The sequence below is a fragment of the Bidens hawaiensis genome, unplaced genomic scaffold (genome assembly GCF_021521415.1).
Source record: "Bidens hawaiensis isolate Kalapana, Puna unplaced genomic scaffold, B.hawaiensis_p1.1 tig00009937_1, whole genome shotgun sequence".
In the NCBI taxonomy this organism is placed as follows: Eukaryota; Viridiplantae; Streptophyta; class Magnoliopsida; order Asterales; family Asteraceae; genus Bidens; species Bidens hawaiensis.
Window position 1 is genome coordinate 280,032 of NW_027491752.1, and position 15,380 is coordinate 295,411.

The window sequence follows — 15,380 nt, forward strand, 5'->3', positions numbered from 1 at the left end:
AACAGTTATGAAAAAGAAAGAATTGTAGTCTCGTGGCTTATATGATTATTATGATATTTAGATTACATTTTAAATTGTTTTATTGATGCAATTTACAGTCCAGGAAAATCGTTTGTTATTGGGCTAAAAAGAAAGAATATAGAAGCTGAATATTTTGGATTGGTCTACAAGATTCATACCATGTCGGTTAGCAACCATATAAAAAGAAAAGGCATCGGCAGATTTGAAAAAAAAAACCCTGCGCACGTAACGAAAAAAGATTGACAGGGGATTATTATTATTATTATTTATTTTATTTTTTTTTTGTAGCCGTGAGCAGAGAGAAAGAGTCAGAAAGACGTTAGTTCAAGCAGAGAGCATTGGGTTCACCACTGACTTAACCAAACATTGTCTTCAGCTTTGAATTTATTATTATCTTTATGAATTCAATGTATTAACTTATTTATTTTAGTTTGTTCTTGAGTATGGTTGTTGGCTAAACCCTTAGACCGCTTAGGCTTATGATAAACTTTTGTTGATTTTGGATTTTGGTTTGGATTGTGGTTTCGTCTATGGTTTATGATTAAGTAAAAGGTTTATTGTTATTCATTCGATGCATATGTATGCTTAGAATTGTTTGACGAGTTTTATTGTTTCACGGTTTCCTTGTGGTTTCGTCTGTGTGTTTTTGACTAGTTTGTGGTTGGTTTGCAATAAAACCATAGGAACTGTAACATTCGTCAAATTTCAAACCCGAAAACCCGACCCACTTATTTTTTTATACTACTATTGTTACCTGGACTATCATTATTCATCATTAGTTTATTAATCATTTTTGATAATTAATTATTACACGACACTTGTAACAACTCGGGTTTTTCAAACTTATATTTTATTTAAATACCCGATTCGGTTCAATGTTTGGGTTATTTTATTAAATATATTGCATCTATCGAGTTTAAATTTGTTTAATTATTAATATATTATTATTAACTTATTATTTATTATTTTTATAATATATCTTTAATGCTTCTACACTTTACCAAAGTATAATTTTTAGTCTCTTACGTATCCAACTTTAAACTTCAGGGACCAGATTGTAAACTAGTATTATAACCCTTTTCCTTATCTGGATTATCCATACCCATACCCATGTCTAAACGGGGTTTTCTTGTACCCGAAGCTAATAAACACAAATTTGGTTAACAAATCTTTGTATAATTGAAGTTTTGATCTTGTAATCGTTTGTAATTATAAAATCGCGGCCTAACCGGCACTCTAAATGAGTTAATAATATCAAATTTGATATGTCCTTCCATCTTTAGTTAACGGAAAATCGGTTAAAACCTAGAACACGAAATCATTGATAATAATGCAATTAACTTAGCAGTCACAACCCTCAAACCCTAGCCGACATAAACCCTATATATAATTAGATTAAATTGTTCATTTAGTTGTTCGATTTTACACACCTTGAGCCGGCCCTGTTTTGACCTCGTTCACCCTCGCCTAATCAATGTTAGAGGTAATTAAATACACGATTTTAATCGCGTTTACATGTATATCAAAAACCCTAAACTTGTTTTGATTAATTGTAAACGGATTGATCAATTTAAATTTCTAGGGTTCTTTATCATTATGGTCAATATCTGCGTGTGTTTTTAAATAAACGAGCTGGACTTATGTTGCATGTCGTTATCGAGGCCAGCTGGGTAACACATGAAACATTGGGGGCAGAGGTCGCAGGTTCGACCCCCTGCCACCCCGTTTTTGCCTTTATTTTTGGTATTTTGTTAAACTAATCATTTCTAATGGTTTAAAACCTTAATAAATAATAAATAATTTATATTTTATTAAAACCAACATATTAAATCGTTGTTTTCCGAATCTTGGTTAGAACTAGATATATAAACATATATATATATATATATATATATATATATATATATATATATATATATATATAGGTATTGGATCATTTCAGAAGTTTTTTTTGCAGCGAGAAGTGCGAGAAGTGAAGGTTTAACTCCATTAATCCCTAACTTCACTCCCTTTCTTATGTGTAAGTGCGTTGTGTATGTGCATATGTATGGGTGTAGGTACGTATGTTTGTATATGTGTACGTATGTTTGTATATGTGTTTGTATATTTGTTTGTGTGTAGGTACATAGGTTTGAATGTGGCTCGGTACATTTATATGTTTGTTGGTTGGTTTGAATGTGTAATTAAGACATAAATACAACCAACCTACATATATGTATGTAACATCATATGAAAGGGAGTGAAATTAGGGATTAATGGAGTTACACCTTCACTTCTCGCACTTCTCGCTGTAATATCACTTCTCGCAAGATCCATCCCCGGTATTGGATGATTTCAGAAGTTTTTTTACAGCGAGAAGTGCGAGAAGTGAAGGTGTAACTCCATTAATCCCTAATCATACTCCCTTTCTTATGTGTAGGTGCGTTGTGTAGGTGCATATGTATGTGTGTAGGTACGTAAACGTTTGTATATGTGTACGTATGTTTGTATATGTGTATGTATGTTTGTATATGTGTAGGTACATAGGTTTGAATGTGGCTCGGTATATTTATATGTTTGTAAGTAGGTTTGAATGTGTAATTAAGACATAAATATAAGCAACCTACATATATGTATGTAACATCATATGAAAGGGAGTGAAATTAGGGATTAATGGAGTTATACATTCACTTCTCGCACTTCTTGTTGTAATATCACTTCTCGCAAGATCCATCCATATATATATATATAATTAATTAATTAAAAGTTTATAAGGGTTTTTGTAATAAATATTTAAAAAGATTTTGTTTATTTACAATACGTAAATTAAGGTATATAATATTGTTTTACATAATAATTTGGCTAAGTAATTTATAAACAAATGGCTTTTTATAAATATATATTGTTACCGCTTTAATAATATAAGTACAAATATTTCATAAACAATTATATTTTATGCAATATTAATTTATAAGTAATCTTTATTAATCATAAACCTTAAATAAAATATGCTATACTCTCAATACCCGTTCATATCTCGTGTCTCTCTTAGTCCATTTGTTAATTTGTAGTATTTCCCATTATTACACTTGTTAGGATTTGACTTTGCACCCTCTCGAGCGCGACACTTATTCTCTTACCAATCTTAACGTATTTATTCATTTGCTTATTCTCTAAGGTGAGTTTACATATCCCCATTTTTCATCTTTTAAATTTTGGGGGTGACATATATACCATATTTAAATTACTCTTTTTTATTTAATTATCTATTCATAACACAATTCAATATATGTTTATGTGTGATTATTGCATGCTCTATGATAATGCTCTATGTGCTTAATTGTTTATTTTATATTTGGTGGTTGGTATCTCATCCTCATCTAGTATGATCATACATTTACCCAAGTACTTTGATTTCGTATCAATAAGAACAGGTCCACATCTATGTAGTTGCTTACTGTTTTGGACAAAAATCGGCTAAGGATAATGTTTCCAAAGATGTTATGTGAGGTTTAGTGCTAAATTGATAACAATGAATATAAGAACGAAATTGAGATGAACACAACGATTTGTTGCGAGGAAAAACCCTTTGATCTTGTTCAGATCAAAAGAAAAAAACCCTGGGTGATGAAAACTCGTCGATCACCAATTTATTAATCACAAAAAAGAGTTACAATGGGTGGAGTTGTTGATCAACGATTACAAGAAAGCTAAGTGTGTGTGAGTTTACAGAGAACTTGTGAGCTAGAATCTGCAGTAGTAAAGTTAGTGAACCGTATGTGTCCTAGGGTTGATCACAACTCAATGTTTATAAAGAAAACAAAATAATTAACTAACCACTAGGTCCTAAAAACTTGCTAGTCTTCCACTCTCTTCCATCGTGCTGTTTGACCACGTGTTTATTGAAGTTCCATAGCAAAATAAGTGGTAGACTAGGTCTAGGAACCTTTGCAGCTATTATCATCAGTCTACATGCAAAAATTATCCGTTAACAACACCAAATACCGAGGATCCATGATATCGACATAGCTCTGGAACTCCTCGGAAGGATAATTGATCCATACACGTCTTCAAGAATAACATATCCTCAGTACTCAATTATTTGTTAGTCAACAAGAAGTCCTATAAATCCGCCATTATCCCCACTAAACGTGTTACAGCCATTTGACCAAGTGCTGAAGGTGCCTTGTAGCGAAATATTAGGTAGACCACGTCCTATAGCTGTTATACCTATCAAATATTAACCTACACATGAGAAACAATCGTTAGTAATACCAATTGCTGAGGATCCTTGATCCTGACAGAATCTGGAACACATTTTAAGGATAACTGATCCAGAAATATGCCAAGATAACGTATCCACGGTGTCAAATTTCCGTGCCCTAACAATTGCCCCCAAAATGGTGGTTGTGATAAGTTCACAGCTGTCATTTTGCATTTGAAATCAAACTTCTTGCAAAAACAGATGAGATTTGACAAGTTAGATATAATTATCAAATATCTATAGAGTTTCCTTGGGAACTTCCCTTCTGGCTATATATCCAACTCCTCTTATTCTCCCCCCACATCATGAATAGCTAGTAACACATGTTTAACCAGGATATATGGTCCATATTTTGAATGGCGAAGTCCGGGTTAAAACTGTGAGTAATTTTAATAAATGACATCTTTTGACTATTTGCTTGTTACTTGTTATTTTGAAAGTTTGTTTGGTAGAGCTTTAGCTTTATTGAAAGTTTTAAGAAATAATCTTGAGTAAAAATTTTTAGGATAGAATATCATTGCAAAAATAATTTAAAAATCTTAAATCCTTAAGTAAAAGGGTCTACAAAGATCTTAGCCAAATAAATGTAAATTGACAAGCAGAAATCATACCATAAGGTCTAATTAGACCTAGGTTACCATAAGTAATGATCCTTTCGTGATCCTTGTAGAAATAAGTTATGGATTTTGAATCCATAAGACTTTGTCTTCGTGATGAACTTAGAAAATCTGTTGCAAATAACTCGTAATATTAACTGGGATTAAACCCATTAAGCTGGGGAAAAGCCCAAATAATAAACTGGGGACAAGCCCGTGCAACTGGGGACAAGCCCGTGTAACTGAGGACAAGCCCGTGAACTGGTGTTAAACTGGGGACAAGCCCAAACTGGGGACTGGCCCAAGGATACGGATGTTAACTGGGGACTCACCCAAACCAGGATTTAGCCCAAACGTGAGATAACGTGAAAACGTTATAAACCTTGGCTAACATGAAAATGTTAGAAACCTTTGTCTTGAGATAACGTGAAAACGTTATAAACCGGTGGTATGGTACGTCTACCATAAATCGTAGGATCCTCCATATAGCCGAAGACAACGAAATTGTCAGCCACTAAGCGTGTACTGACCCCGCTGCCCCGGACTATACGTTGGATAACGTGCGCTCCAGGCGAGAGTGTAGAAACTCTATTTATAAGAAAGGTGAAAACCTTTAAAGCTTGGAGGGTATGACTATTGGGGGTCATACCCAATCGTGGGATAGGCCAAGGAAAATAGTTATGTACCTTAAGCGTGAAGGAGATGTGGCCAACCTCTTAGACATTGAACCTCTTATTGAAACCTGTCCTGTTACTTATAAACTTGGAAAAGACAAACGTTAAAAATATATTATCCTTAAATTAATAAGAATTTGAAAATGATAAGTGATCAGATAGATGTTACCGATTTTAGGATCCTAGATCATCTAAGGATAATAGATACTCAAAGGATAATTGATCCTGATCAGAAAAAGTACTTCTTGAGGTGGATAGCATTCCATGCTCTTGGTAACCTGTTACCTTCCATAGTGAGCAAATGATATGCCCCCTTTCATGCTTCCGACTTGATCAGATAAGGACCTTCCCACTTGGGTGCTAGGTGTCTATCTGCCGGATTGGTTGTGTTTTGGAAGGCTTTCCTCAAAACTTGATCTCCTTCTTGAAATCTTCTGATCCTTATATTTTTGTTGTATGCCCCAGCTACCCTTTGTTGATATGCTGCCATTCTGATCTTGGCTAGGTCTCTGAGTTCTTCAACAATATCCAAGTCTTCAAGAAGAATTTCTTCATTGGCCTCAGGATCAAGGATGCTCGTTCTTGCAGTAGGAATCACCATTTATGTAGGAATTACTGTCTCTGAGCCAAACACCAATGAGAAGGGTGTTTGACCTGTTGCATTCTTGGGTGCTGTCCTGTCGGCCCAAAGAACAAAAGGTAGCTCTTCGGCCCACTTTCCCTTCTTGGATCCTAGTTTCTTCTTTAGATTGTTGTTGATGATTTTGTTGCTAGATTTCACTTAACCATTAGCTTAAGGATGCACTGGAGTAGAGGTTATCATCTTGATGCCCCAGCTGTCACAAAAGTTAGTGGTTCTTTTCCCGATAAACTGGGAACCATTGTCACAAATAATTTCCGAGGGGATACCAAATCTAGTAATAATATTTCTTTTAATGAAAGATATCACCTCTTTTTCGTGTACTTGAACAAAAGCTTCTGCTTCTATCCATTTTGAAAAATAGTCTGTCATTGCAAGCATGAATACTCTACCTCCTGGTGCCTTAGGTAGTTTGCCCACAATATCCATACCCCATTTCATGAAAGGCCACGAAGAGGATATATGATACATAGGTTCTGCTGACTGGTGAAGGATGTTTGCATGTCTTTGACAAGCATCACACTTCTTTGAATATCCCATGGCGTCTCTCTTCATTGTTGGCCAGAAATATCCTGTTCTCAGAATTCTAGAAAACAAAACTCTACCTCCAGTGTGATTACCACAATCACCTTCGTGAAAGTCTTTGAGCACCTCTTGGATTTCAGGATCCTCGATGCATCTCAAGTATGGACCTGCAAGAGATTTTCTGTATAGCATATCATCTAACAAAATATATTGTGATACCTTTAGTTTAAAGGATTTGGGATTCTCCGTAGCTGGGATTTCTCCTGTTTGAATGTACTTCTTAATTGGGAGGATCCAGGATCCTTGGCTAGCTGAGGATAATGGATCCCAAAGCACGATCTGTTTGTCAGTTGTTATCTCCCCAACTTCCTGTTCTCCTATTGCTGGCAAGAGTATATGGATGATTGGGATCTTCGTATCTTCTGGAATTTTCAAGGATGAGGCTAAATTTGCTAAGGCATCTTCCCCAGCATTTTCTTCCCTTGGTACCTGTATTATACTAAACAATTCAAAGGATTTTGCTAATTCCTTCACAATTTCTAAATATTTGATCATATTCTTACCTTTTAGGGTATAAGACCCGTTAAAGTGGTTAGTTATAAGTAAAGAATCCATATAAAATTGAAGATACCTGATCCTCATTTGTTTGACAAAAAGTAAACTTGCAATAAGTGCTTCGTACTCTGCCTCATTGTTGGTGGCTTGAAATGCACATGCAATGGACTGGGGTATTATGTCCCCCTGTGGCGATTTCAGTAGTATGCCCAAACCCGTTCCTCTTACGTTGGATGCTCCATCTGTGAAGAGGATCCAAGGATCCCTGGTTTTTTCTAGTTGATGCACTTCTAAATCAGCTTCCTTTTGCATGTCACTGCTGAAATCAGCCACAAAGTCTGCAAGTGCCTGTGATTTGATAGTTGTTCTAGGCTCATACTGAATGTCATATGCACTCAGCTTCACAGCCCACTTGGCCATCCTTCCTGACAATTCCGGTTTTCTAAGCACATTCTTAACATGATAATTAGTTCTCAAAATAATAGTATGCGTTTCAAAGTAATGTCTTAATTTAGTGGAAGCCATAATAAAAGCAAGGATTAATTTTTCAAGGTGAGAATACCTGGCTTCTGCATCTAATAGACTTTTACTTACATAATATATCGGGTGCTGTTCACCTTCATGATCCTTGACGAGGACGATACTGCATTACCTGAAACTGCTAGATACAGATATAAGGATTCTCCATCCACAGGCTTCATCAAAGCTGGTGCTGAGGATAAGTAATCATTTAAGTCTTTAAGTTCAGCCTCATGCTTCTCTGTCCATTCGAACTTCTTGTTTTTTCTAAGAATGTCGTAGAAATCATTGCACTTCTTAGAGAATCTTGAGATGAATCTGTTGAGAGCGGCTATTCTTCCCGTGAGCCTTTGGACATTCTTGTCATTTGCAGGTGACTTCAGGTTGAAGAAGGCTTCAATCTGCTCTGGGCTTGCTTCAATTCATCTTTTAGTCACCATGTATCCCAGAAACTTTCCGGCCTTACACCAAAGTGGCATTTTGACGGATTCAGTTTACCAAATTTGAGAATTTTCTTCTCTTCTGATGGACGGGTTTAATAGATAAATCGTGGCCTAATTTATGAGTGATTACCTCCTTTGAAATACCTGTCATGTCTGAATGTTTGGAGGCAAACATGGATTTTCTTCGCTTTAAGAAGGATATCATATCCTCCTAGATCTCACTAGGGATACTGGATCCTATTGTCATCTTCTAACTAGATGAATCTGAGCGCCTTGTTCCTGACTTCATCTAGGGTCCTGCACGGAGTCATCACAAGATCATCATAAAAGGGGAGCCCCTCTGAAGTCTCATCTTGAATGCTTCAACAACAGTAGCCATGTCAAGATTAGGGATTTCTAGTGCTTCCCTGCCGAACCTCGTAACAAAATCCCTAAGGGATTCATCACTAGGTTGGTTAACTCGGTATAAATCACTAGTTAATTTCTCAAATTTCCTACTACAGGAAAACAGGCTGTTGAATAAGTTAACTAAATGTGAAAAACAAGTAACTGAAAAGGGAGGAAGACTTAGCCATTTTAAGGCGGATCCTGTGAGTGTGGATCCGAAGCCTTTGCATAAGCAAGCTTCCTTGAGTCTCTCCGGGATAGGGTTTATCTCCATCCTTTCTCTGTATTGTGCCATATGTTCTTCAAGATCAGTGGTTCCGTCGTAAGTCTTCATGTTGGGGGTTTGGAATCGCTTCGGGATTTCAGCATCACAGATAGGTGGAGCAAATCGGGATAACTTGTGGCTTCCCTCAGGTATCTCGGGGATTGGTCGTATCACCCCGGGAACACTGGATATCATATCCTTGAGCTTCTGTAGCTCCTTGGCCATAGCCTGGTTGATGCCTGCATCCTGCATTGGACCACGATTAGCGTTAAAGGATATAGGATCATACAAGTTACCTCTATGCTGGGTAAAAGTTGGCATCCCGGATGAGTAGTTGGGATAAGAGGAGTGCGCAATAGGAGTTGGTCCTCCAGAAGCTATGGTTTTCATGGGGATTATATCTCCTTCATGGACTTCGGAGGATCGTTGATGTTGAACTCCTGAGGATCCTTGATTCTGAAAGAAGGATCCTTGAGGTTGGGAATTATAGGATCCTTGGTGATACAGCCCAGAGGATCCTGGTTGAAGGATGGAAGATCCTTGTGGGAGAGTTGAGGATCCTTGAGCTAGTTGATCCATGGACCCCGGTTGAAGGATAGATGATCCTTGCTGGAAGTAAGAGGATCCTTAAGTTTGCTGACCCATGGACCCTTGTTGAAGGATAGATGATCCTGGCTGAAACAGTGAGGATCCTTGATTCTGCTGACCCATGGACCCCTGTTGAAGAATATATGATCCTGGCTGAAACAGTGAGGATCCTTGAGTCTGTTGACCCATGGACCCCTGTTGAAGGATAGATGATCATTGCTGAAACAGTGAGGATCCTTGAGTCTGTTGACCCATGGATCCCTGTTGAAGGATAGATGATCCTTGTGTGAACTGAGCCATGGATCCTGGACTTGTGAAATCCAACATCCTGGGCATCAAGGGAGTGTGATCCTTCGCTGGCCTCTTAGTCTTCTTGAGATCTTCTATCTCACGAAGGATCCTCTGGTTGGTATTGCTCTGCTGCTCCATGTATGCTTTAACCTGCGAAAACATAGATGAAACATCACTGTTAGTATTAACCACCGGCGCATCAGCAACGGTTTTCGAGCTCTGGAAGACTGGTAGTTGCGTCTTGCTTCCATCAGCATCAGGCCGAGGTGCTCCCATGATTGGCGGAGGCATCGGCTGCAACGTCCTTGATGAGAGAGGAACCATAGAGGGCATGGTTGATGAAGCAGATGTTGATTGAGAGGCCATTGATAGTGATATGGGTATGAAAAGGTTGAAAATGATAGGAATAATATGGATTATAGCACCAATTGCCCCACGTTGGACGCCAAATTGTTTTGGACAAAAATCGGCTAAGGATAATGTATCCAAATCTGTTATGTGAGGTTTAGTGCTAAATTGATAACAATGAATATAAGAACGAAATTAAAATTAACACAGCGATTTGTTGCGAGGAAAAACCCTTTGATCTTGTTCAGATCAAAAGAAAAAAACCCGGGTGATAACAACTCGTCGATCACCAATTTATTAATCACAAAAAAAGGTTACAATGGGTGGAGTTGTTGATCAACGATTACAAGAAAGCTAAGTGTGTGTGAGTTTACAGAGAACTTGTGAGCTAGAATCTGCAGTAGTGAAGCTAGTGAACCGTATGTGTCCTAGGGTTGATCACAACTCAATGTTTATAAAGAAAACAAAAATAACTAACTAACCACTAGGTCCTAAAAACTTGCTAGTCTTCCACTCTCTTCCATCGTGTTGTTTGACCACGTGTTTATTGAAGTTCCATAGCAAAATAAGTGGTAGACTAGGTCTAGGAACCGTTGAAGCTATTATCATCAGTCTACATGCAAAAATTATCCGTTAACAACACCAAATACCGAGGATCCATGATCTCGACATAGCTCTGGAACTCATCGGAAGGATAATTGATCCAGACACGTCTTCAAGAATAACATATCCTCAGTACTCAATTATTTGTGACTCAACTAGAAGTCCTATAAATCCACCATTATCCCCACTAAACGTGTTACAGCCATTTGACCACGTGCTGAAGGTGCCTTGTAGCGAAATATTAGGTAGACCACGTCCTATAGCCGTTATACCTATCAAATATTAACCTACACATGAGAAACAATCGTTAGTAATACCAATTGATGAGGATCCTTGATCCTGACAGAATCTGGAACACATTCTAAGGATAACTGATCCAGAAATATGCCAAGATAACGTATCCACAGTGTCAAATTTCCGTGCCCTAACACTTACGTTTTCATAAAAGTTGTAATACTCATCATTTACATATGACTTGTGATTTACATATATGTATATATATATATATATATATATATATATATATATATATATATATATATATACTAAAACTTATGTATTCTCACCAACATTCGTGTTGACAAACTCTAATTTCGTACATGTTACATGTACAAGTAGTTGATATTATTCAAGATTGAAGACAATAGTTTGACCTTAGGATATCTATTCATGTTAAACAAAAGAACGATTTATTTGATTTAATTATTGTCATTGTGTACTTGATTTAATGTTTATGAAATTAAATAATAATTTCCACTTTAATTATTGTCTTTTGAGCTACTGTCCAATCAATACGTTACACTCCGGGATGTTCTGCCGCCTTTTGTCGGGGTGTGACAGATTGGTATCAGAGTCGAAGGCTATAAGATAGGTGGTTAGATTTAAAGACCTAGTAGCATGCTTAGGATCTTTATACGTGATATGCCTTTGCGTGTTTGCACCCTGAATTTTATTATTGATTGCAGTAGATTAAATATTATTTAATGATTTAATATTATCCTTTTACACAAAAGCACACATTTATTCCGAGGCTATGCCTCACCATCAAAATTATATTTTAAAAACCCTAGGATGATTTTTCAATAGGGAAATTCCTTAATAAATCCCACCTTTTTACTACCCTCTCTTTGAGGATGATTCGGGTGACGAATATGTAGTAAATTGTAAGAGGGACATACTTGTCACCGAACCCTTGACACCAAGGCTTGCGAGCCTAAGTAAGTGCAATGCGCATAAATCTCAATCAACCACGAAAATCGGTTGCCAGTGTTAGGTGAGGGTGCAAAACTTATTAAGCCAAAACATATCACACCAAACGTACCCGAATATACTACCCTCATTGTATCAAACATGGTCATGTGACGATCACACTCTTAAATCAACGATGAGATTTTTGTTTATTTTTTTTATTTTGTTAAGAATGAATATTTTCTCAAATTATCAATTTCATCAATACTCTAAGTTAAGGTAATTAAAATTTTATTTTGTATTCTCATGAATTTTCACAAAACTCGAAACTTCACATAGTTATACAATTTTTTTCCAAAACATGATAAATTTTTCACATGTCGTCATTGAAGCATGTCTTCTTCCCGTCATATCAACTGTAACAGTCGCACTGGCAATGCGGGCCATAGCATGTCATCCCGCGTCGCTAAGGGAATCATGGAAGCCCTCCCAACAATCATCTCTCAACTCCAAACAGCGAATACTCCTACATCATCCACAATTCTGAACCCAATTGCTTGCTCCATCAAGCAATTCAAGAGTGCCAACCCGCCCGAATACTTCGGTATCGACGGTGATACTATTCTCCCCCAATGGTTAGAAGAAATGGAGAGCGTGTTCCTCCACTGTGAATGTCCTGAGGACAAGAAAACCACTTACACCTCTAGCGTACTCAAGAAGAATGCCCTCAATTGGTTGAACGGTGAGAAGCGCACGTTTGGCGCTGAGGTTGACATGGCCTTGCCATGGGATGAGCTCAAGAAACTCATGCTCAAGAAGTTTTTCCCGAAACATGAGCTTCGGAAGTTGGAAGAGGAGTTTTCGAATTTGAAACAAGAAAGTGGCAATGACACCATCTACAACGATCATTTTCATGAACCGAGTCTTCTCATCCGGTCACTCCCCTTGAACGTTCAATCGACAAGTACATCTCGGATTTGCCTATGCAAATCCTAGATTCCTTCCTAAGTCGTGACCCTCAAACCCTCTATGATGCCATCACCTTAGCCAGTACCCTCACCGAAAACCATGTGAAGGCCGAGACCTTGACGCGGAAAAATTCCAAAAAGCCCAATGATAAGCCTGCATCCGAGCTCACCAAAGAACCCAAGCCCGAATCTTCTAAACCCGAGTCTTCTAGGCCCGAATCCTTCAAGAACAACACCAACTCTCCCCATTACCGCAACAATAAAAGAAAGTCCAATACTCAAAACTACGTCTTGGCCTAATCGCAAACCCAACCCACCAAGAAGCCCTACACAGGACCCCACCCATTATGTGATACGTGTAAATTTCACCATTTGCTTAACCTCAAGTGTCGTCAGTGCACCCGTTGCGATTGATTTGGTCACCTCTTTACCACACGTCGTGAACGCAACCAACTCATGATGCAACCATTTACCTCACTTCTAACCCAACCCCAAACTTTACCTTATGCTCAACCGTTTACTTAAGCACCCTCAACTATTAGATCTTGTTACAATTGTGGTGACCCTAGCCATTATCGCAATGCATGCCCAAGACTCGTACACATGAACCAAATGCAATCCTACCCAACTCAACCCACTAAATATCAAGCTTACCAAGCCCATGTAAATCAACTTCAACCAATCCAAGCTCAACCCATCCAAGCTATTCAAGCCTAACCCATTAAACCAATTCAGGTCAACCAAATCCCAATCGACCAACCTCAAGTTAACCAAGCTACTCAAGGTTCTCAAGGACATGCATGTTACATCAACGGTTCCCAAGTCTAAGCCTAACCCTTTATGAAGACATGCTACGCAAAAGACGTTTCTTTTATTTAGTTATTTTCATTTAAATCTAATGTATTAACTTTATTAAATCTCCAGTTTTATTATTTATGAGAATTATGGTTATTTATAATGGTATTCAATCTCTCATTTACTCCTATCTTGTCGTTTATTGCACTATTTATTGTTACACAATTTATTATCATGATTTAAGTGGTCCATGACCGGTTATTTACCGGGACTATGTGCATGGTGATGTGCATAGTTATCTAATAGTACCGTATTTGTGTCATAAACTACTTATGACCGATTTCCTACAAACGTTTTGGAAATTTGGACTATGAACATGTGTTGTACATAGTTATCTATTAGGAGTCACATGTACAAATTTTATTTCGATATTTTAACACATGGCTACCCAAACCCTCCATACTCACCACATTCTCACGGTACTCTTTACTCATCTTATATGATTTTATAACCTTGATTCAAAGCCTCATCTGGTATTATATTCTTTAATCATGTGTTTTGTTGACCTATTTATGTGTTTAGTTATTCATGAATTTTGTTTTAACCTCAAGGATTTCAAATACACCGAATGTGTAAGATAGTTATATAATTTCAAATTTTCCTCCATCTATTTATTTCACCTTGTTGTTATTACTTTCGTTGATTAACAAATTCCGTTATATTTTGCAAATTTGTTTACTAGTTATTTATGGTCGTCATAGTCCATTAAAATATTTTGTTTCATTAACTCTTGACCAAATAATTCCCTTTAATTATTAACTTAAAAAAAAGTTTTCTTTTACCTTGTTTTCTAACCCGCACAACGGGACGAACCATGTGCATCATGCGAAGATCTAAATAATTATGAGTGAACGCATAATTATCAAAATCCTCGCATGGAACTCATGGTTAATACGGTTGTGTGTCATAACTTGGAACCTAGGGTGATTTTGGGTAACGGTACAAATATAGATGTGTTAAGGGCATGGTGGATACGCCGCTGGTACATCCTATATATAAGTATCCTTATCATATCTTCAATTTGTAGCGTTAAACGGGTTTTGTGTTATTATTTATTTATAAAAAACAAATCTCTCTTGATTTTGTTTTCCTTCTTTTTATTATGGTTTTTGTTTTTCTTTCTGTTCTTTTTTCTTTAATTTCGGGACGAATTTTTCAAAAAGTTGTGAATATTGTAACATTCTTAAAATTTCAAACCCAAAAACCCGACCCACTTATTTTTTTTGTATTACTATTATTACCTGGACTATCATTATTCTTCATTAGTTTATTAATCATTTTGATGATTAATTATAACCCGACACTTGTAACAACTCGGGTTTTTCAAACTTATATTTTATTTAAATACCCAATTCGGTTCAATGTCCGGGTTATTTTACTAAATATATTGCATCTATCGAGTTTAAATATGTTTAATTATTAATATTTTATTATTAACTTATTTTTTTATAATATATCTTTAATGTTTCTACATTTTTTACCGAAAGTTTAAGTTTTAGTCTCCTACGTATCCAACTTTAAACTTCAGGGACTAGATTGTAAACTAGTATTATAAATCTTTTCCTAATATGGATTATCTATTACCCATACCCATGTCTAAACGGGTTTTTCTTGTACCCGAAGCTAATAAACACAAATTTGGTTAACAAATCTTTGTATAATTGAAGTTTT